This window comes from Pleurodeles waltl, chromosome 2_1 (assembly GCF_031143425.1).
Source record: "Pleurodeles waltl isolate 20211129_DDA chromosome 2_1, aPleWal1.hap1.20221129, whole genome shotgun sequence".
Taxonomy (NCBI): domain Eukaryota; kingdom Metazoa; phylum Chordata; class Amphibia; order Caudata; family Salamandridae; genus Pleurodeles; species Pleurodeles waltl.
The window spans coordinates 640,184,922-640,206,980 of record NC_090438.1 but is presented as its reverse complement, the minus strand read 5'-3'; the positions used below and the strand labels follow the sequence as shown (position 1 = coordinate 640,206,980).

Here is a 22,059-nt window from a genome sequence, read left to right as displayed (position 1 = left end):
TTGGTTGATTATCTGAAATTCTTCTAGACCATTTTCAGTGAAACCTCTCAACACTGCACTCTTGTGCATTTTCAGCTTATGTTGTGTGCAACATTGAAATGAAGCTTTGTTGTAGTGAGGGCAGAACAACTTCCTAACTCAGCGCTGGACAATTCAATATATATAGCAGGATTACAACCAACCTTTTTAGTGAAAGTACTGTATGGTTTTTAAAGAAATATATTTGGCCCTCTTACCACCGGCTCACAAAGTTTGTCCAACTTTTTACACTGTCAAGCAGAAGAACAACCACTTTGTTGAGTGGAAAATAGTTCTCCAAATCTTTGAGGAATTCTTTATATGTTTAAGCCTATCATCTCATCCTACATCTCTGGACCCTGATGTCTATGTGGGAGAGCCATATGTTGAACATTCTAATGTACTAATCTTTCACTTAGGAAATCATACAAATGATCAGATCACACAAATGAGCAATAACCAGAACAGAACACACTCCCACCTCCCCCAAACATTCTTAAACTGGTCCTACAACACACATTTATCAAAGCAAAGTATATTTAGAGATACATTACCTATGTACGACTGTCAAATAAGTAAAGGCAGAAAAATATGACAGGCAACAGTATTTCTACGCCTCAACCCAACTAATGACCTCATTATTAATGCCTCTGATTTTGACATGCAATCACCCTCCTTCTCTTGCCCATGGAATTGCTGATACAGAGGGCATCAGTGACTTCAGGTGGGTTAAGGAACGGAATACCAAGGATTACTAAGTGTAGCCTTAGGATATTCTCAGAAACTTGGACTTACTAGGGAAATCGGATACACTATGCCCAATTTCCCCATTAATTACCAATTTTCCCCAAAGTTTCAGGTGGACATTTTGACAGCTTTCTGAAGTGTCTGAGTGAAACACAGAATATCTGTGGAGTATGTGTGGCTTTCGCAATTCTGATGGAGCAGGTAACTCCTATTCACCAGAGGACTTGTAATGAGGCCCTTACATGAAGCACACAAATCACATTGAGCTCAAATAATTAGAATAGGTTAGTAAAATGCAAAGGCAGTGTTCACAAGCTGCATCACTTCAGAGTTTTGTTAGACAAGTGCTCTTTAAGTCTTTCACTGCTAGGCCTTCCCCACAGTGCTAAGCCTTTTTTAGCTATTTGGTATAGTTCCCACTTAGGTCTCCATAACGTTTTGTCCACATAAGCTATAAACGTCAAATTTGCGTCCTTTTTTACAAACATCCTAGGGACTAAAGGTACCCTGGGTTTGTGGATTCCCCCGGAGGGGACCAAGAAATTAGCCAAAATACAGCTACATTTTGTTTTATTGGGAAAAATGTGAAAAACGTGCTGCAGAAGCAAGTCTGTTTTTTCCTGCAAATGGCATTAATGAAAGGTTTGTGGTTCTGAAATCACCATCTTCCTAGCTTTTTAGGAACAGGCAGTCATGATTCAGAAAAATAAATGTTATAACAATTTTGGCATTATACTGGGAGACAGACCATTTTTTCCTATTTGTTGTGCTTCCAGCCTCCTTCTAGTTTGTGGTAGAAATGGGTGTAAAAACCATGGTGGGTCCCAGAAAGCTATACATTTCTGTAGACTAGACAAAAATCTGAATTCAGCAAGGGGTCACTTATGTACATCCTTCAAAGGTGCTCCAAAGAACCCAAGTGTTGAAATAAAAAAATAATGAAAACTAGCATGAAAAAAATGGCCATTTGTAACTCCTCATTACGATGACCAAAAGATATATACCAGGACATCTGCTAGATCCTTCTGTTTGTGAGGATATGTAGGGTTTCTGGGTTTTCCAAGAACTTTAGGTATCCTGAGCCAATAACAACTGCACCTTGCAATGTTTTTTCTTTGTGCACCAGGTATAGAGCAATTTACACGGTAACATAAATAGTGAAAAATGGGTACCAAGGAAACGTATGTTAATTAGGAATTAGGCACAAACAATGTAGTTTAGAATCAGGGGTTATTTGCACATCTCTGGATTTTTGGGTACATTTTAGAAATTGGGTCTTTAGTTGGCTTAGGTTTGCACTCTGTTCAAGTAGGGATCCTCACTCTAGTCATGGTAAGGGAGCCACAGCTAACCCTTGGAAGCTTGGCTCAAGCAGTCAGGCTTATCTCAGAGGCAATGTGTAAAGTATTTGTGTACACACACACACACAGTAAAAACACAACAAAGGTACTCCACACCAGTAAAGACAAATAGCCAATATTTACCGGAGTACAACAATACCAAAAAGACAAAAAATCCAACATACACAAATCAAGATACCATATTTTAAAGTTTTAAGTAAGTCAATCCATGGGAATCAATTAGATGTATCTCTTTAGCATAAAGTACTTGAATGCATTAAAAACAAAGACAATGCAGGCCACAGGGGAGGTGAGGTGCCGGAAAAAGCAATCAATGCGCTGGTTCCTTACTGCGCACAGGAGGTGATGCATCAATTACTTACTCGCAGCTCAGAAGATGGGTTGGTTCCTCACTGGCAGGGCAAGTGATGCCTCAATTCATTCCTCACAAGAAAAGCGATGCATTGATTTCCATACATGCGGCCTTTGTTCCTTTCTGCGGTGCAGGGTCGATAAAAAGTTGGCACACAGAGGTGATGCATGGAAAATCCAGGCGTGCTGAGTTGATGGGGCAGTGCATCGATTCTGTAGCCGTGGGACAGGCACTGCCTTGATTTTTCAGCCACAAGACAGGCGCGGTGTCCAAACCTTCGGCGCAGCATCATGCGTGGATTTTCTCCTTAATATCACCAGCGTGCACTTCCATGGGCCCAGGGACTGGAGATGGCACCATTTGCAAGTCAGGACTCTCATCAGAAGAGTCCAGGCACTGGAAGATTAAGTATTTGATGTACCTGAGACTTCTTAACAGGAGGTAAGCTCAATCCAAGTTCTTGGAGAACCTTTGGAAGCAGGATGTAGAAAGCCAAGTCCAATTCTTTCACTCCCAGAACAGAAGAAGCAGGCCAGAACAACAAAGCAACAGGCAGTGTGGCAGTCCCTCCTACAGTATCCAGCTCTTCTCCCCGGGAGAATTTCTTCAGTCCATAAGGATTCTAACTATGTGGTGTCAGTGGTCCAGTACGTACAACCATTTCTGTCTTTGACAGACAAACTTCAAAGGGAAGTCTTTGTAGTGCACAAGACCCTGCCTTTCCCTGCCCTAGCCCCAGACACAATCCAGGGGGTTGTACACTGCTTTGTGTGAGAACAGGCACAGCCCTATTCAGGTGTGTCAGCTCCTTTCGCCACTCTAACGCAGGAAGCGCTATCAGCCGGGTGATGGGCCACCAGGACATGCAGGGTACACCTCAGCTCCCTTTTTATGACCTTCTAGAGGGAATGCACGAACAGCCCAACTGTCATCCTGACTCAGACATGTATTCAGCAGACAGGCAGAGGCACGGAATGACCAAGCAAGAAAATGCCCACTTTCTAAAAGTTGCCTTTTTAAAATTACAATTCAAAAGCAAACTTCATTAAAAGATGTATTTTTAAATTGTGAGTTCAGAGACCCCAAACTCCATACCTCTATCTGCTCCCAATGGAAAATTACACTTAAAATATATTTCAAGGCACTCCCCATGTTAACCTATGGAAGAGAGGGCTTGCATTAGTGAAAAACAAATTTAGCAGTATTTCACTATCGGGACATGTAAAACACACCAGTACATGTTGTGCCTTTAAAATGCACTGCACCTTGTCCCTGGGTCTGCCTGGGCCTACTTTAGGTGTAGCTTACATGTAGTAGAAGGGAAAGTTTGGGCCTGGCAAGTGGGTGCACTTGCCGTTTCGAAATGACAGTTTAAAACTGTACACACAGACCCCTCAATGGCAGGTCCTAGACATGCTTAGAGGGCTACCCATGTGGGTGGCACAATCAGTGATGCAGGCCCACTAGTAACATTTGATTTACAGGCCCTAGACTCACACTATGCACTGTATTACTGTATTACTAATAAGTAAATCAAATATGCCAAATCACAAATAAACCAATTAAACCAATCAATCACCAATACAAATTAGACAGAGAGCATATGCACTTTAGCACTGGTTAGCAGTGGTAAAGTCCCCAGAGTCCTAAAGCCAACAAAAACAGGTCAGAAACAAATAGGAGAAGGAAGGCAAAAAGTTTGGGGATAACCCTACAAAAAGGGCCAGGTCCAACAGTAAGTATACTAGCATTTGAATAAGAGGGTATTTCTCAAAATTACTTCTTTCTTACACATTGTCTTACATTTGGAAGGTGCAAATGCAGAGAAATACCATTGGTAATAGCACTTGTACTACTATTCTGTATTCCCCTAAGTCTCCCAGTAAAAATGTGTGGGTAGGCCTAGTGCCTGCTCCAGGAAATTGTCCAAAATGCAACATGGATACATGAAATTTTCTGAACTGTTTTATTTTTTTGATCAGCTCTGGTTTTTGGGCGCTAGCTCAGTTGGCACTTAGGGGAACCTAGCGAACCTGTACATTTTTTAAAAACTAGACACCTAGGGGAATCCAGGATGGGGTGAGTTGCATGGATCCCATGAGGCTTTTTTTTACCCACAATGCCCTGCAAACCTTAAACTTTGCCTGAAATCAGGCATTTTCCTTACATTTCTGTGATGGAAGCTTCTGGAATCTGCAGGAATCCACAAATCCACAAAACTACCACCACTCAGCATTGCCCCACTTGTGCCAATACAAATTCTGTACCAACTGTGTGGCTGGGCTAACTGGAACTTATCAAACCAAAGGCAATGAGAGCCCCTGCTTGGGGACTCCTATTGACATTGGTTGGATCAGTTCCTGTCTATGGCACTAGATCCAACCACACAAGTGGTTGGTAGGAGTGGGGCAATGCTGGGTGGTAGTAACTGTGTGGATTCCTTAGAATTCCGGAAGTTTCCATCACAGAAATATGAGGAAAATGTGTGTCTTTAGTCAACATTTGCAGGGCATTGTGGGTAAGGCAATGGTGAGGAATGGATGTGAAGCACACCACCCTGGACACCCCCCAGATGTCTAGTTTTCAGAACTGTCTGGGTCTGGTAGGGTTTTCCAGGTGGCAGCCTACCAAGCCCAAAAAGTGCAGCTGTTCACCACTGCAAGTGGGATGATACTGGAAGCTGGAAAAACTGTTCTGGCCCATTTGTAGAAATAACACCCAAAAGAATAGAATATCCTCATGCTTGTCATTAGGATGAGAGGATTTAGTCTGCAGGGGAGCAGAAAGAATGTTTCCCCAAAATAATAACCCCTGGTGTGTAGTGGGCTTTCTGCACCCGGTGGGCAGATGGCCATAATTGGCCCCATTCTGAACCTCCCAGGGGGCAGAAAGACTGTTTCCCTTTTGGGGGGGGGGGGGCAGTGAGGGGTATGGCCATGTCCATGCTGGGTAGCCCACCGGCTGCCACCTCTACAAATTCAAAAAAATAAGTAATCCCTGGTGTCTAGTGGGCTTTCTGGCCCCCGAGGGCTAAAAGACTTTCCTTTTTTGGTGGGGAGGGGGGGGGGGGGGGCAGTGGGGGCATGGCCATGTCCACAGCCCCCCAGCGCTATGGATAAAAAAAAAAAAAAATCACCCCTGGTGTCTAGTGGGTTTTCTGCTCCCCTTGGGGGTAGGAGGGCGAGCAGAAAGACCGTTTCCCTTTTCTTGGTGGCTGGGAGCATAGCCATGCCCATGCTGGGCAGCCCCATCCCCTACAAATAAAAGAAAGTAACCCCTGGGGTCTAGTGGGTTTTCTGCCCCAACTCCTGGAGTAGATGGGGGTAAATACCCCATCTGCATCCCCCAAGAGGGGCAGAAAGACTGTTTCCCTTTTTTTTTGGGGGGGGGTGGGGGGGAGGCATGGCTTTTCCCATGCTGGGCAGCTCCCACCCCTACACATAAAAAAAGTAGTGTCTAGTGGGGTTCTGCCCCCCTTGGAAGGAGATAGACCTAAAAAGTTGGCTGATCCACTCTACATAATAATGCCCCCATAATGGGAAGCAACCCTTACCAAGGTGCCAAGCCCAGATATGTTATATAAACATCCCTGGTGTCTAGTGGTATTCTGCCACCTCCCAGAGTGGGCAGATTAGCCTAAAAATAAGGCCAATCTGTCCCGATGGAATATTAAAAAAGGAAGAAATCCATTAGCAATTATGGAGCAGAGCCCTTGCCTTATTGGTTTCTTCCCACAACAAAAATAAATCCCTGTTCTCTAATGGAGTGGATCCCTGCTTGGGGATCGCCCTCCTTGGGCAATTTAAAAGCAGGGATCCACTCAGATCTCCCCATTCCAATGATTCCTCTCCCACGTGCTTTGGTACTCAAGGGCTGAGATATGAATGCCAGGCCATCCTATTCTGTCTGGCTGTGATTCCATTCTTGAACCATTGGGGAATAAGTCTTTGTTTCTCTCTTGGACACCTATGTAAGGGACAGTACATATATGATTAACCTGATTGAGGGAATGAGATAGGGCCCTTCCAGTGACCTTTTTGATATTGAGTCATTATACACCAACATTCCTCAGAAAGATAGCATCAAAGTGATCAGACATGTTTTAGACACTCGCCCTGCTCCTTGCAGAGTTCCAACACACTTTATAACAGAAATTCTTGAGATTGCCTTATCTAGAAACTATTTCTTATTTGGAAAAGACTATTATGAACAACTTTCCAGTACGTCTATAAGGGCTATTTGTGCTCCACACCTGGCAAATCTGTATGTTTTCAGGCACGCGTCTCCGGGTAGGTGTAACGGCTGGACGACAGGAATATATGAATGCATTCTCCGTTTGTCTGAGGGCTACGTGTCCCTAAGATGCCTGATTTCCACCTGGGATGGGCGACCTATTGGGTGTCTGACCTTGACGACTAACCGACGTACAGTAAGTGACTTTTCAGCACACACTGCACCCTCTTCTGTAGGAGAAGTGACCAATCTTGGTCCTGATGAAGCGCATGAGCGCGAAACATGTCGACCCCTTAGTGTAAGGTTAGAGTATTTCTCTTCCTTCCCTGTATGTAGGAGTGACGGTGGTCATTATTTCCTCCGAACACTCCTTTACTGATTTTAATCTTGGCCGGTCAGCCACCTTGACTTATTAAATTTAGTCTTTGGATGTGCAGAGCCAATTTTAATTCCACATTGCACTCTCCTTCTCTTTTGTCAGCACGTACTGCAGATACCTATGGATCTGCGCGACCATTTTTCGGTATAGAGCCACCACCATCTGTGTGGTGACCCGTCAGATATTGCAGTGCCGGTCTGACGAGGAGTAAGCCCAATAATGATGCCTAGCGTCTTCATTGACGCATGAGGGCACTCCTATCATTTTACCGACAACCGGTGTCCTATCTGGATTTATTCTTTTGGAACAGTGTACTCTTTGTTTTGATTAGTCTACGCTCAGGGAGAACGTACACTGGACCAGCAATCTCCCAGTCCCTCTTTTTGTTTAAAAATCTGTATGTTGGCCATTAAGAGCATACACTCATCACAGATCGTAACCCTTTCCTCAGTAATATACATTGTTGGAAACAATAAATTGATGATATTTTCATGATCTGAAAGGGTACAGATGAGACACTCAAATGTTTTGTCCATTATTTGAACAATTGTCAGTCCCACTTGAAATTCAAATGCAATGTAGATCAACACAGTATACCCTTCCTGGATCTTTTAATTAAAAATGACAATAACCAACTCATTGTCACATTTTTTCATAAACCAACAGAGCGCAATACATTACAACAGTACAATAGTTTCTTACCCTACGACTCTTACTACTATTTGGCCAGTCCTTCGCCTTTGAAGGAACTGTACCCTGAAGAGTGATTACTTCAGAGAGGGAGCTATACTTAGCCAAAAACTACAAGAAAGAGGTTACCCTAAACCAGTGGTTCCCAACCTGTGGTCCGGGGACCCCTGGGGGTCCGCGAAGCCTCTTCAGGGGGTCCGCAACAGTTTAGAAAATTAAATATTATCAACAGATTAGGTCCCCAGCTTTCAGTAATGTCTCAGTGGGGAGGGGGGGTCCCCGGATTACAATAATGATCCACTGGGGGTCCCTGGCTTTCAGTAATGATAAAGTGGGGGTCCACAAAAGTCAAAAGGTTGGGAACCACTGCCCTAGATGACGAATTAAGAGCTCCTTCAAAAGGGCATGGTACAACCCAAGAGAAGAAATATTACAGGCTTGAAAAAGAGTGACGATGGATAAGATTGTACGAGTGACTACATTTTGTCCACACACAAATAAGAATATAAAAATCATTAAGAAACACTAGTCTATTCTCAAAAGTATGGACCCCTTTCGAGACACTCCACTTTTTTTCTTATAAGAAGGGCAGAAACCTTAAGGATCATTTAGTGCATGCAGATACCAGAATTCAAAAGTATTATTTCACATTGCTTTTCTTACTGGGTTTGGATCATATAAAGGGTCATTAGAATAGTTGTAATTGTGTTGCCTGTCAATATACTTCGAATACAAAATTGTTCATCCATGGTGATATTCAGGTTATCCTGAGGCATCATACTAACTGTGCTAACTCTACTAATGTTATCTATTGCATTTGGTGTCCAAGTGACCTGATTTATATTGGACAGATGACAACAGGTACGAACAAGAATCAGCCAGCATCAGAGTCGAATCAAATGCTGTGTAGAAACAGCACCAATGGTCCAGCACTACCAGGAACAACGCACGTCAGAAGACCTGAGATGGCAAGTAATGGAGAAGGTTGTTCCATCTCCCAGAGGGGTCGACAATGCACTGAATTTGCAGAGATTGTGTTAATATTAACACCTTTAAATACTTAAGCCAGTAGGGGTTGGCCCTCCCATGCCGCTCCTGATTTAGCTCAATGGAATCACCTCCTGTTCTTGAGCTCTGTATGCACAGGGTTTGAATCCATGTTTGTAAGGCCTTTATTTTTCATTCTTTTCATATTGAGACAGAAGCCAGTTAATAACGGCTTTTCTACCTTTTATTTAAAAAACAGTTAATTTAAGAAGCTAAGCAACCTTCCCTCTTTGATCTCTCAGCCCACATTATCGGGTTTTGTGTCTATCTCAATTTTGTGTATCTGCCAACACTTCTGGATGTTGAAGCTAAAGGGGTTCTCATCTCTTCTTTTCATACCACCTTTGATTTAGCCCAGTGGAATCTCCCTCTTGGAATGTCTTTCCTCATTTAAAAGTAATTTGCCTCAGTCTTATTTTTAATTTTTAATTATTGTGGTAGATTAATTATTCTTAACTTCCCCTCTCCAAATCCCCTCCTCTTTCCTACACAATTCTATTTTCAGGAGATGATCTAACTGGACACGTGCACTGAACGCATTCTTCGCAGCTGTGCGCTTCTTAAGCCTTCTCTGTCTTATTTTCAGCACTTAGTGTACATTTGGCTTTTTGGTTATTACATGTGATTGAGTACCATATTGCAACAAATTAGATGACCAAGTATTGGGTAAGCAATGCCCTAGTGGGAGAAAGTTTTTCTTCCAGTTTTTATACATAAACATATCCCTCTTGACTGGAGTTATTTTTCCAGATATTTATGCACAGAGGCAGGGTGTGGTCTTGCATTTTTTTTTCAAACCAGAACTTTAAAACTACCAGTACGTAAGAATCTCCAATTCACTATTTTTGACTTCATAAAACTCATGATAGCTTTTTATTCTATAACATATATCTCCTTATTAGCTCCCCAGGTCACTGTTTGCCTTGATGAGACCCTGGTATTCTTCTTAGGGTCGAAATATGTTTGACAATTCAAAAATACAGACCCTACATTTCATGACTTAAATGAAGAAGTTATTGGATGGACAAATGTTTTGTGATGTTTAAAGAGGTTTCTTTATGAGATACACCAGAGATTGTCAAAAAAACTAGCAATTCTTTGATTTTTCTTCCCTCTTATGTGGTGTCTTTTTGTCACTTGGGGTGCATGCCACTTTTTGTTACAAAAGAGATATTTTATGCGATGATGACGATTTATAAGAATCAAATAGTATGTGCCTTTATAAAGTTTGGTACTGGTGAAAGGGATCTAACCAAGATGCTCACTACAGATTTCTGACTGTTTATAGCCACACAGTTTGGTTGATTAAGTCAGCGGTAAGATTTTTTTGCCTAAATAGAAATTTGTTCTAAAGTGAGTATCACATGAATGTGTGATTCAACATAAATTGTACCCAAGTTCACATGAACATTCTGGGTTGCTTGTTACTGTTTTTGTTTAAATGAGATATGCCTTTGAGCACTGAAGCAGTGAAAGTAAAATGAGCCGATCAGCTCATTTCACTTTCACTTCAATGTAAGGACATCAGCGCGCCATGTGGGCCAACTGTCATTACACTGAAAAAAAAATAATGACTCGGGTGGCTGAGAAAGCTCTTCCCAAACTTCTGAGGCTAAACGTTTTTTAAAAGAAAATCCCTCTGCTGTAAACTGCAAAGGGTTTTTTTAGACTTGTGTGCGGGGATGGCTCGCAGCTGTTCTGCGCACATGAGCACCGGTGCGGAGGATGGCCTCATGCCATCCTCCACACCGAAGGTGTTAAGAACTATTAGTGTGCTAACAGTGTTTTATTGTTATGGTGGCCTGTAGTCAGTTCCAAGAAAAGCAGCACATCTAATTATTTTTCTATTTTTTTGCGATGAGCTGAATACATATTCATTGCTATGACTAGGCAATATCTAGAGCACAATGATCACCAGGACATGGGGCCTCATCTGTTTCAGCATTCACAAACCGCCTCTGATTCAGGAAATGAGGTTTCGCAAATGCAAAAATACTATTTAATATGTACAAAGTTCATTTAAGGATTTGGAAAATGTTTTCCAAATCATTAAATGGATTTAGGAAAACCCTGGGAATCAGTATTTGGAAGGGACATGTTAATAGACCCTTTCCCCCTTTTGTGAATGTTTAAAAAACATTTTTAGAAGTAGGCAGTGATCCAAAGGACCACTACTTACTAATAAAACAATTTTTTAAAACATTTCATTTTACTTTTTAAATACATTCTGTTTTCAATTTAGGGAAAGGGGTTGTATTTAAAAAAAATAATAATAAAGATTTAAAGATTGCTTTATTAAAAAGCAATCACAGACTTTGGTGATCTGTGGACCCCAGCAGGTCCCTATGCCTGTTATTGTAGTCACTCGGAATAGGTCCCAATTTGTGACCTCTCTCATTAATATTTATGAGGTAGGTCAAATTGCGACCCGCTAAGAGTTTGTATTTTTTTAACCAACCTATTAATATGTGGGTCAGTGCGCAAAAAATACACATGCATTCAGCAATCTTCAGTGAGTAAATTGCACCCACTTTTACCTAAATGCATTTTCAGTACATGCGGCCCACGGTTTCTTGCTGCTGACTAGAAATGCTATTGCAAAACATTTTACTGATTAAAATTAAAAATGTTTAAGGCCTTCCTGAAATAAGTGAATATTGCCTGTGAAGGTCATTAAGAAGAGTATTTCATGCCTTTGCAGCCGCTGCTAAAAAAGTTCAATCCACATCAGTCATAGTTCAGAACCCACAAGTATTGAGGATTAGATCTTACATTCCTATGTGGTTTGCAGCAAGATAACTTTTTTGCCATGATGTCCAGTGCATGGGCACAGATTGCTTTGTGAACAATCATTGTGGCTTTAAACAGGACTTGAGAGTGAACTTGCAACCAGTGTAAACTCCTTTTTAGGATCGTGTCTGCAAGAGACTGTTGTTTACAGTAAAGGGTATGGAGCTCGCCTGTTACCATTTATTGGTTTGTATGGCACTCTTCTTTACAACCTTTCCATTCGTCACTGTAAGCTAAGCAAAATTTCCATTCCTCATTGTGGAGCAGGGACCATGCACTGATTGATTCAACTTGCCAGTCCGCTGCTCCTGATGTGATTGAGGTACTATTTTGTTCTTTTTAACTTCTAGTGCACTGCAAACAGACATCTGACTGGCAACAACAGGCCCAGAAGGACAAACAAAATTGCAGACTTTTATTTTCTATAGCTAACTTTTTTTATTTGGCCGAGTTGTCTTTCCTCACTTTGCACTTGTGTTTCATTTTGTTTTTGCTTGTGGGCGCTGTTCTCAAAAGACGAAGCTTACCTTGTTCTAAATATTGCAAAGTGATATTTTTTCTTTCTTATTCGTAATTTCTGAAATGATGGTTTAACACATAATTGTGCAGTAAACCCAAATGCACCTAACTTCAATCCACCCCACTAAAATATATGCCAATCCACCCCACCTAACCCGACACCTAGTCACATAGTCCAATCCACACCACTCCAATCCAAACCACTCACTCCATTCCAGTCCACTACCACTCCAACCCATTTTACCCCACTCTAATCTGCCCAATTCCAATCGGCCCACTCCAATTCAAAGCAATCTGCTTCACTCCAATCCAAAGCAATCTGCCCCCCTCCAATCCAAACAATCTGCCCCCCTCCAATCCAAAGCAGTCTGCCCTGCTCCAATCTAAAACAATCCCCCAGACAAAACAATCTGTCCCATTCCAATTTGCCCCACTCCAAACCATTTCAATCTGTCCCGCTCCAAACCATTACAATCTGTCCCGCTCCAAACCATTACAATCTGTCCCGCTCCAAACCATTACAATCTGTCCCGCTCCAAACCATTACAATCTGTCCCGCTCCAAACCATTTCAATCTGTCCCGCTCCAAACCATTTCAATCTGTCCCGCTCCAAACCATTACAATCTGTCCCGCTCCAAACCATTACAATCTGTCCCGCTCCAAACCATTACAATCTGTCCCGCTCCAAACCATTACAATCTGTCCCGCTCCAAACCATTACAATCTGTCCCGCTCCAAACCATTACAATCTGTCCCGCTCCAAACCATTTCAATCTGTCCCGCTCCAAACCATTTCAATCTGTCCCGCTCCAAACCATTTCAATCTGTCCCGCTCCAAACCATTTCAATCTGTCCCGCTCCAAACCATTTCAATCTGTTCCGCTCCAATCCAAAACAATCTGTCCCGCTGCAATCCAAAACAATCTGTCCCGCTGCAATCCAAAACAATCTGTCCCGCTGCAATCCAAAACAATCTGCCCCGCTGCAATCCAAAACAATCTGCCCCACTGCAATCCAAAACAATCTGCCCCACTGCAATCCAAAACAATCTGCCCCACTGCAATCCAAAACAATCTGCCCCACTGCAATCCAAAACAATCTGCCCCACTGCAATCCAAAACAATCTGCCCCACTGCAATCCAAAACAATCTGCCCCACTGCAATCCAAAACAATCTGCCCCACTGCAATCCAAAACAATCTGCCCCACTGCAATCCAAAACAATCTGCCCCACTGCAATCCAAAACAATCTGCCCCACTGCAATCCAAAACAATCTGCCCCACTGCAATCCAAAACAATCTGCCCACTGCAATCCAAAACAATCTGCCCCACTGCAATCCAAAACAACACATCCCACTCCAATCCACCCCAATGCACTCTGCCCCACTCCAATCCACCCCACTCCATCCCAGTCCAATCCACAGCAATCCAATCAGCCCCACTCCAATCCAAAACAACCTGCCCCACTCCAATCCAAAACAACCGGCCCCACTCCAATCCAAAACAATCTGCCCTATAATTCTCCCCACTGCAACCCAATCCACATCACCCCAATCCAATACACCCCAATCCAACTCAGTCCAATTTATCCCTCTCTAATATAAATACACCTCACCCCAATCCACCCCAGCCAATCCAATACACCTCACCCCAATCCACCCCACCCAATCCACCTCACCCAATCCAATACACCTCACCCTAATCCACCCCACTCCTGTTCACCCCACGCCACCCACTCCAATCCATCCCACTCCAATCTAACCCAAACCAAGCCACCCATCCCACCTCAATCCATCCTACTGCAATACAATCCACCATAATCCACACCGCTACATTCCACCTTAATCCATCCTGGTCCAGACCAATCCACCCCACCCCAAACCACCGTAACCCACCACACTCCAATTCAATCCATCCCACTCCAATCCATCTAGCCTATCCACTGCACCCCAATGCAACCTACCCCATCCTATCCCAGTTCAGTCCACCCCACATCCACCACTCTGCCCCAATTCACCCTACTCTACTCCAATCCATCCCACTTTACTCCTATCCACCCTACTCTACTCCTATCCAATCCACCCCAGTTCAATCCACCGACTCAATCCAATCCACCCAGCCAGCACACGCACTCCAATATACTTCACTCTACTCCAATCCCCCCACTGTACTCCAATTCAGCCCACCCCACCCCATGCCATCCACCCCACCTGAATCCTATCCACCACACTCCAGTCCAATTTCATCCACCCCTCTCCACTTCCCCACTCCAATCCAATCCACCCCAATCCACCCCACCTAGTCCTATCACTCCAATCCAAACCACCCACCCCAATCCAATGTAATACATTTACTCCAATCCTCCCCACTCCAATCCACCTCACCTAGTCCTATCACTCCAAACCAAACCACCCACCCCAATCCAATCTAATCTAATACATTTACTCCAATCCTCCCCACTCCAATCCAATCCATCCCTCGCCAATCCATCCCCTCTATCTCACTCCAATCCACCACACACTACCCCACTCTACTCCAATCCACTTCAGTCTACTCAAATCCACCCCCCTACCTGAGTCCACTCCAACTCTATGGCACTCTACTCCCACTACTCCACTCTGAACAGCAGCCACATTGCTGTACTGCATGATAAAATCACATTACCAAAGGCAATAACACGGGTATAGGCAAGATCTATTGGCTTTGCCAATGGTTGTTACCTTTGTAATGGAGTCTCATTTTTTTTTAAGACACTGCAAAGATGGACTGCTGCATTCTGGATCAGCTGCAGACAGGCTAGATGCAATTCTGGAGCTGTACGCAGGATAACATTCCTGTAGTCAATATTGGATTGGATGATGGCATTTACAGGTACTCTAAACTTAGGGTCTAGAAAATAAGGAATGATGTGAAGTGTAGGAAAGTACCATCTTGCCTGGCATGTGACCCCTAATTTTTTACTTACATGTATGTTTGTTTTTGCCTGTGTCACCTGCTAGCCAGGACCCCAGTGCTCATAAAGTGTGCCCTGTATGTGGTCCCTGTGTGGTGCCTAACTGTATCACTGAGGCTCTGCTAACCAGAACCTCAGTGTTTATGCTCTCTCTGCTTTTAAAATTGTCACTGCAGGCTAGTGACTAATTTTACCAATTCTGATTGGCACACTGGAACACCCTTATAATTCTCTAGTATACGGTACCTAGGTACCCGGGGTATTGGGGTTCCAGGAGATCCCTATGGGCTGCAGCATTTCTTTTGCCACCCATAGGGAACTCAGACAATTCTTACACAGGACTGCCACTGCAGCCTGAGCGAAATAACATCCACGTTATTTCACAGCCATTTTACACTGCACTTAAGTAACTTATAAGTCACCTATATGTCTAACCCTCACTTAGTGAAGATTAGGTGCAAAGTTACTAAGTGTGAGGGCACCCAGGCACTAGCCAAGGTGCCCCCACATTGTAGAGGGCAGTTTCCCCGGACTTTGTGAGTGCGGTGACACCATTACATGCATGAACTACATATAGGTCAATACCTATGTGTAACTTCACAATGGTAACTCCGAACATGGCCATGTAACATGTCTAGGATCATGGAATTGTCCCCCAATACCATTCTGGTATTGGGGTGACAATCCCATGCATCCCTGGGGCTCCAGCATGGACCCGCGGGTACTGCCAAACTAGCTCTATGGGGTTTTCTCTGCAGCTACCGCTGCTGCCAACCCTCAAACAGGTTTCTGCCCCCCTGGGGCCTGGGCAGCCCAGTCCCAGGAAAGCAGAACAAAGGATTTCCTCAGAGAGTGTGTTACACCCTCTCCCTTTGGAAATAGGTGTTAAGGGCCTGAGAGAAGTAGCCTCTCCTGGCCTCTGGAAATGCTTTGAAGGGCACAGATTGTGCCCTCCTTGCATAAACCAGTCTACACCAGTTCAGGGATCCCCCAGCCCCTGCTCTGGCACAAAACTGGACAAAGGAAAGGGGAGTGACCACTCCACTGTCCATCACCACCCCAGGGGTGGCGCCCAGAGCTCCTCCAGTGTGTCCCAGACCTCTGCCATCTTGAATGCAGAGGTGTGAGGGCACAATGGTGACCTCTGAGTGGCCAGTGCCAGCGGGTGACATCAGAGACCCCTCCTGATAGGCTCTTACCTGGTTAGGTAGCCAATCCTCCTCTGAGGGCTATTTAGGGTCTCTCCTGTGGGTTTCTCTTCAGATAAGGAATGCAAGAGCTCACCAGAGTTCCTCTGCACTTCTCTCTTCGACTTCTGTCAAGGATCGACCGCTAACTGCTCCAGGACGCCTGCAAAACCGCAACAAAGTAGCAAGAAGACTACCAGCAACATTGTAGTGCCTAATCCTGCCTGCTTTCTCGACTGTTTCCTGGTGGTGCATGCTCCGAGGGCTGTCTGCCTTCACCCTGCACTGGAAGCCAAGAAGAAATCTCCTGTGGGTCGACGGAATCTTCCCCTGCCAACGCAGGCACCAAATTTCTGCATCACAGGTCCTCTGGGTCCTCTCTCATTCTGACGAGCGTGGTCCCTGGAACACAGGAGCTGGATCCAAGTGACCCTGACAGTCCAGTGGTCCTTCTGTCCAAAATCAGGTGGAGGTAAGTCCTTGCCTCCCCACACCAGACAGTAATCCTGTGTACTGCTTGATCTGCAGCTGCTAGGGCATTTGTGCACTCTTGCAAGACTTCCTTCGTGCACAGCACATCCCAGGTCACCAGCACTCTGTCCTGCATTGCCCAACTCACTGAGTTGGACTCTGACTTTGTGGGACCCCCTTTCGTTGTGCTGAAACGACTGCTGTGCTCAGATTTTATGAACGCCTGTTCATGTGCTTCTGTGGGTGCTGTCTGCTTCTGCGTGGGCTCTCTCTGTTGCTGAGCACCCCCTCTGTCTCCTCCTCTAAGGGGCGACCTCCTGGTCCTTCCTGGACACTGGCAGCACCCAAAATCCTCCACCACGACTGTTGCAGCTAGCAAGGCTTGTTTGCAGTTTTTCTGCGTGGAAACAACTCTGCATCCTCCAGCACGCCGTAGGACATCTTCTGACAAAAGGAGAGGTTCCTGGCACCTTCCGTTGTTGCTGAATCTTTGGCTTCTTCCACCTGGAGGCAGCCCTTTTGCACCGTCATCCGGGGTTTAGTGGGCTCCTGCCCCCCGGACACTTACGTGACTCTTGGACTTGGTCCCCTTCCTTTGCAGGTCCTCAGGTCCAGGAATCCGTCTTCAGTGCTTTGCAGTCAGTTGTGGTCTTTGCAGAATCCCCTATCTCGACTTTACTGTCTTTCTGGGGTAGTAGAGTAACTTTACTCCTACTTTTCAGGGTCTTGGGGTGGGGTATCATGGACACCCTTAGTGTTTTCTTACACTCCCAGCAACCCTCTACACACTACACTAGGCCTGGGGTCCATTTGTGGTTAGCATTCCACATTTGGAGTATATGGTTTGTGTTGCTCCTAGGGCTATTGTCTCCTATTGCATTCTATTGTGTTCTACAGTGTTTGCACTACTTTTCTAAGTGTTTTACTTACCTGATTTGTGGTTTGTGTGTATATTTTGTGTATTTTACTTACCTCCTAAGGGAGTATATCCTCTGAGATACTTTTGGCATATTGTCACTAAAATAAAGTACCTTTATTTTTAGTAACTCTGAGTATTGTGTTTCTTATGATATAGTGCTATATGATATAAGTGGTATAGTAGGAGCTTTGCATGTCTCCTAGTTCAGCCTAAACTGCTCTGCTATAGCTACCTCTATCAGCCTAAGCTGCTAGAACACTACTAATCTACCAATAAGGGATAACTGGACCTGGCACTAGGTGTAAGTACCCCAAGGTACCCACTATAAGCCAGCTTCCTACATGAAGTAATAGAAACAAGCTTTAGAGGTGCTTGTGACATAGGCCCGAAGGTCGAGATTCGAGTCAATGTTTCCAAAGTACGGACACATTCTATAGAGACTGAGGGAGTTCCCATTATTCCAGAGCATTGGAGGACTGTGATATTTATTTGAGGGAGAGTTAAAAATATCTCTGTATTGCTGACAGGCATCCACCATCAGGAGACTGATAGGCTTTCAGCAAGAAGTTCAGATTGTTCAAGATTGTGTCCCAGACATCCAAAAATGAGTTGAGTGACAATGGAATTGATAAATAGTTAGGTTATGTGCTAGCGTAGCATGAAGGCCAAAGGGCACTCATAGATATTGAAGTGAGGACAGTATAGATTCTTGAGGCACACCCTACTAGAGTTTTTATTTGGGTAGAGAAAACAGTGGGGTGTACACTCTCATTTTCCTGTTGGTTTGTATAGATTCCATCTATATTAGCATTAAGCCCCATATCCCTATTTTTTTTTTTTAAAGTCATGCAAGAACGGTGCCATAGTCGGGGGTGTCAAAGACCACCTAGAGCATGTATGCCAATCCTCCAGATTCAGGCGGGCAACTACTGATTTCAGTCTCCTGCCTCACGATTCCTGTATGCAGAAACCTGATTCCTTTCCTGCTTGATCTGACAGGGACTGGTCTTGTGCAACTAGGAGTATGCACTGGCAGTAACCCGCTCCTACAGGTCAGTGCACAGCACTTGCATCAAGCTCTCTGTCTGCCCTACCACTTTCTTCATACTCATTACCGGTAAGGAAAAAAAAGTAAAACATTTGTTATCTAATATCCGATCCAGCAGTAGCAGACTTGCAAATCCCATACATAACAGTAACCCGATTCAGGTCCCAATTGAAGTCAAAGGGTGAAATACATTCTCCCGATTTTTTTCTACAAATCTCACACATTTCTCTTCTAAAATTCTGGCATGTATGCTAGAGGTCAAGGAGCACTGCAGCTCCTGGGCCTCTGGCATCCATCATCCAGTGGTGGCCGGCAGATTTAGGAGGGGGGGGCAGGGGGCGATCGGGAAGCGCACACACACACACGCATACAAGCACATCCATTAACAACACTCATCAACATTCAAACATGCACACACGCACCAAACATTCATTTAAAAAGATCAGACACACACTCTTACCTTCAGCCTCGGAGGTCCCAGGAGGTTTGGGATTAATGCCTTCCCTAACTGAAGGCAGCAGTCCCAACTTCGTCACTGAGTGGGATGGGGTCAGTGAGACTGCTGACCCCACCCCTCTCTGTGACGAGGTGACACTGATTGGCACTCGCCCTGGGTGCTTCAGGGCTTAAACTTGACGCGCCCAGGTCAAATTCAATGGGTGATGCTTCCCTCGTCACCCGGGGAGGGCCCCAGGCACCTTTGCTGAGCCAAGGAGGTCATAGCCAGAGGAACTGTGACCTCTTCAGCCCAGCAAAGTTCAGCTCAGGCAACCAGGAGCCTGCGGAAATTGTGCATGTCTGCTCCTGGTTCCCTGACTTGAACATAAAGAGTGTCAGGCTGACCCTTGTTCAGCCTGACCGGCACTCTTCATGAGGGGTAAAAGGTGGGTGGGGCGTGGCCCCTCCACCCTAAAGGACGGGCTGCGCATGCCATCATCTTGCGCAAGCCAACCAGAACAGACTAACACCAGTTCAGTGGTCTGACCAGGGTAGATTAAAGTCTGTTGACAGTCTCAAAAAACATTGAGCTCCTCCATATCTGAAAAATAAAACATTGTTCAAGTAGTTTTGATAGAAAGGACATTGGCACAATCTGCGAAAATACAGCATTTAATTTGTAAGCTCGTCAGAGTTTCTTAATGCCAACAATTCTCAGTAGATATATATATATTTTTTTAGATATACAGAGCCCTCTGGTTTTATGGGCTTTGGGCAATAGTAGATAACTACACTCTTGTGAATTTTTCATACCACACAGAAAGGACTACCAAGCTTGAGTCCAACAACCACCACACTTATTACTATAGTGTTTATTCTTAAAACCCAACACTGTACTATAACTGTGGAAGTGTTTTATGTATTTTGCATATAGTAATAGTTGATTACAATGTTCACCACTAGACCAGACAGATTAGTAAATTGAGATGTGAAAATGTCAGTACTGTGATGCCATTGCATAATTCAGTCCAGGATAAATCCATTAGCAAATATCTCAGTACTATAAAAGTAGAGAAAAACACCAAACATGTTTTGAAAGCTTTTGAGGTATCTCAGTTTAGGCTAAAATCCCCAAACATTGCTGCAAATCGGGGTGTCCAAGGGATCAGAGCTCAGGACTGAATAAATGTGCATTGTTAAGCACTCGAATAATAGTACCTGGTGAAGGTCAGAAAAGAGGCGAGATTTGAGAATGCTGTATCTGTCTCAAATTATGCATTTTAGACACCTTAGAGTTCGTAATCTGAACAAGCATGGTGAAAATACCATCCAACCATGTTCAGCTACATTAGATACATTTACAGTTTAAGACATGACTGTTGTACTCTCATGACGATCATTTGGTATCCGATGGCATTTTCATCCTAATTGGTAATGTTGCCTGTTCAAATTGCACAATTTAAAATATTAAACTTCTAAAATATAAAAAGTTTATAGATTCAGAATTGTGATCACATCTTCGGAACTTCCATGCAAACTCATCAATGTTTAAAATAGATTGTAATGTTAATGAGTTCATGTGGGTTGTTGCTTTTTCATTTTTAGATTTGATCTATTGATGCTTCTGCTTAACATTAATAGAGATACACGATAAAACTGAAGTCATGCTGTATGTTAATTGAGGGGGTGCCAGTGCCTGAACATATACATTTCAAGTCTGTCGCCCAAAGTTAGTTGGAACATAGTTCTTGAACCTTAAACCTGGTAAATACATTTCATTTTTGCTTTATGAAGTTTCCCTCTTGGAATTCTGTATAGCACCTTTGCAATAATTAATAGGGGTGTGTAGTGAGCTAAGCAGTGCTAGCTGAGCCAACGGAATTTTTGGCATTCTGTGGTTTGGCAAAAAAACTCTGCTAGCCCTCGAGAAGAGTGGAGCTCACTGCACTAGTGATATATGGGCCACACAGCGCAAATGCAGATTGTCTGAGTTTGCACTGTGTGGCCCATAACTACTCTGCAGGCCAGTTATGGGCCACACAGTGCAAGTGCAGACAATCTGTCCTTGCGCTGTGTGGCCCATAACTGAGCTATAGTTTATTCTGCCACTGTGTCAGCATGGAGCTGCTGCTGTCGGGCTGCACGGGCACCAGCTCTGGATCCAGGCCTCCCTCCTTTCACTGTCCACAGCAGCCCAGGGGTAGAGGGAAGTAAAAACAATGAGGCAAGTACCCTCTAAACCTTTTGACCAGGGTAGTAAATAAAAGTAAATAGTTGGTCAAAGCAAGGGGGTAGTACACCTAGACTTCCACGGTAATCTAATAACTAAATAACTCTAAATGTACACTCTATGTCACATCAATAATTATTCATTGAATTATTATGCTTCTTCTTTACATATTATCAACGAAACAGGTTACACCTGTCCAGGTAGGTGCTCCTAAAAGACAGTGAAAGTGAATATTGTGTAGAGAAGTGAAGGTGAAGCAAACACAAACTGCAAACGGCTATCACCCGAGGGTGGGCCCCTCGGGAGATAGCAGAAGCTGGTCATGGGAGGAGGCAGGGGGTATAAAGGTGGCGGTCCCCAGGCCCATTTATGGCTCCAAGATGGGGGCTGTGCAGCGCCCTTCTTTAATTCGCACTGGTCAGCCCCAGGTACGTAGTGGTACCCAGGGCTATATAAGGTGCAGCCCCTTTCCCTCTTCAGGAAATGTAAATGACCCAGGGAGTTGGGGGTCTCCAGGGCATGGGGGGGTCCGTGTGGACCGCACTTATTTTTCATTTAAGCACCGTGGAGGTGGTGGTCCCCAGGGCCTGAAACAACCCCAGCAGGATGTTTGTGCAGCCCCCTCCATCAATTTAATAAAGCCTCAGAGAGGTAGTGGTCCCTGGGCCTCCTTAGA

General features: G+C 44.3%; 1 protein-coding gene across 1 annotated transcript in view; it reads right to left on the bottom strand.

The window, feature by feature from the left end:
• The window catches only part of PKD1L1 (polycystin 1 like 1, transient receptor potential channel interacting), a 1,079,023-nt gene that overhangs the window by 407,113 nt on the left and 649,851 nt on the right, over positions 1-22,059 (bottom strand). The gene's annotated exons all lie outside the window — the stretch shown is intronic.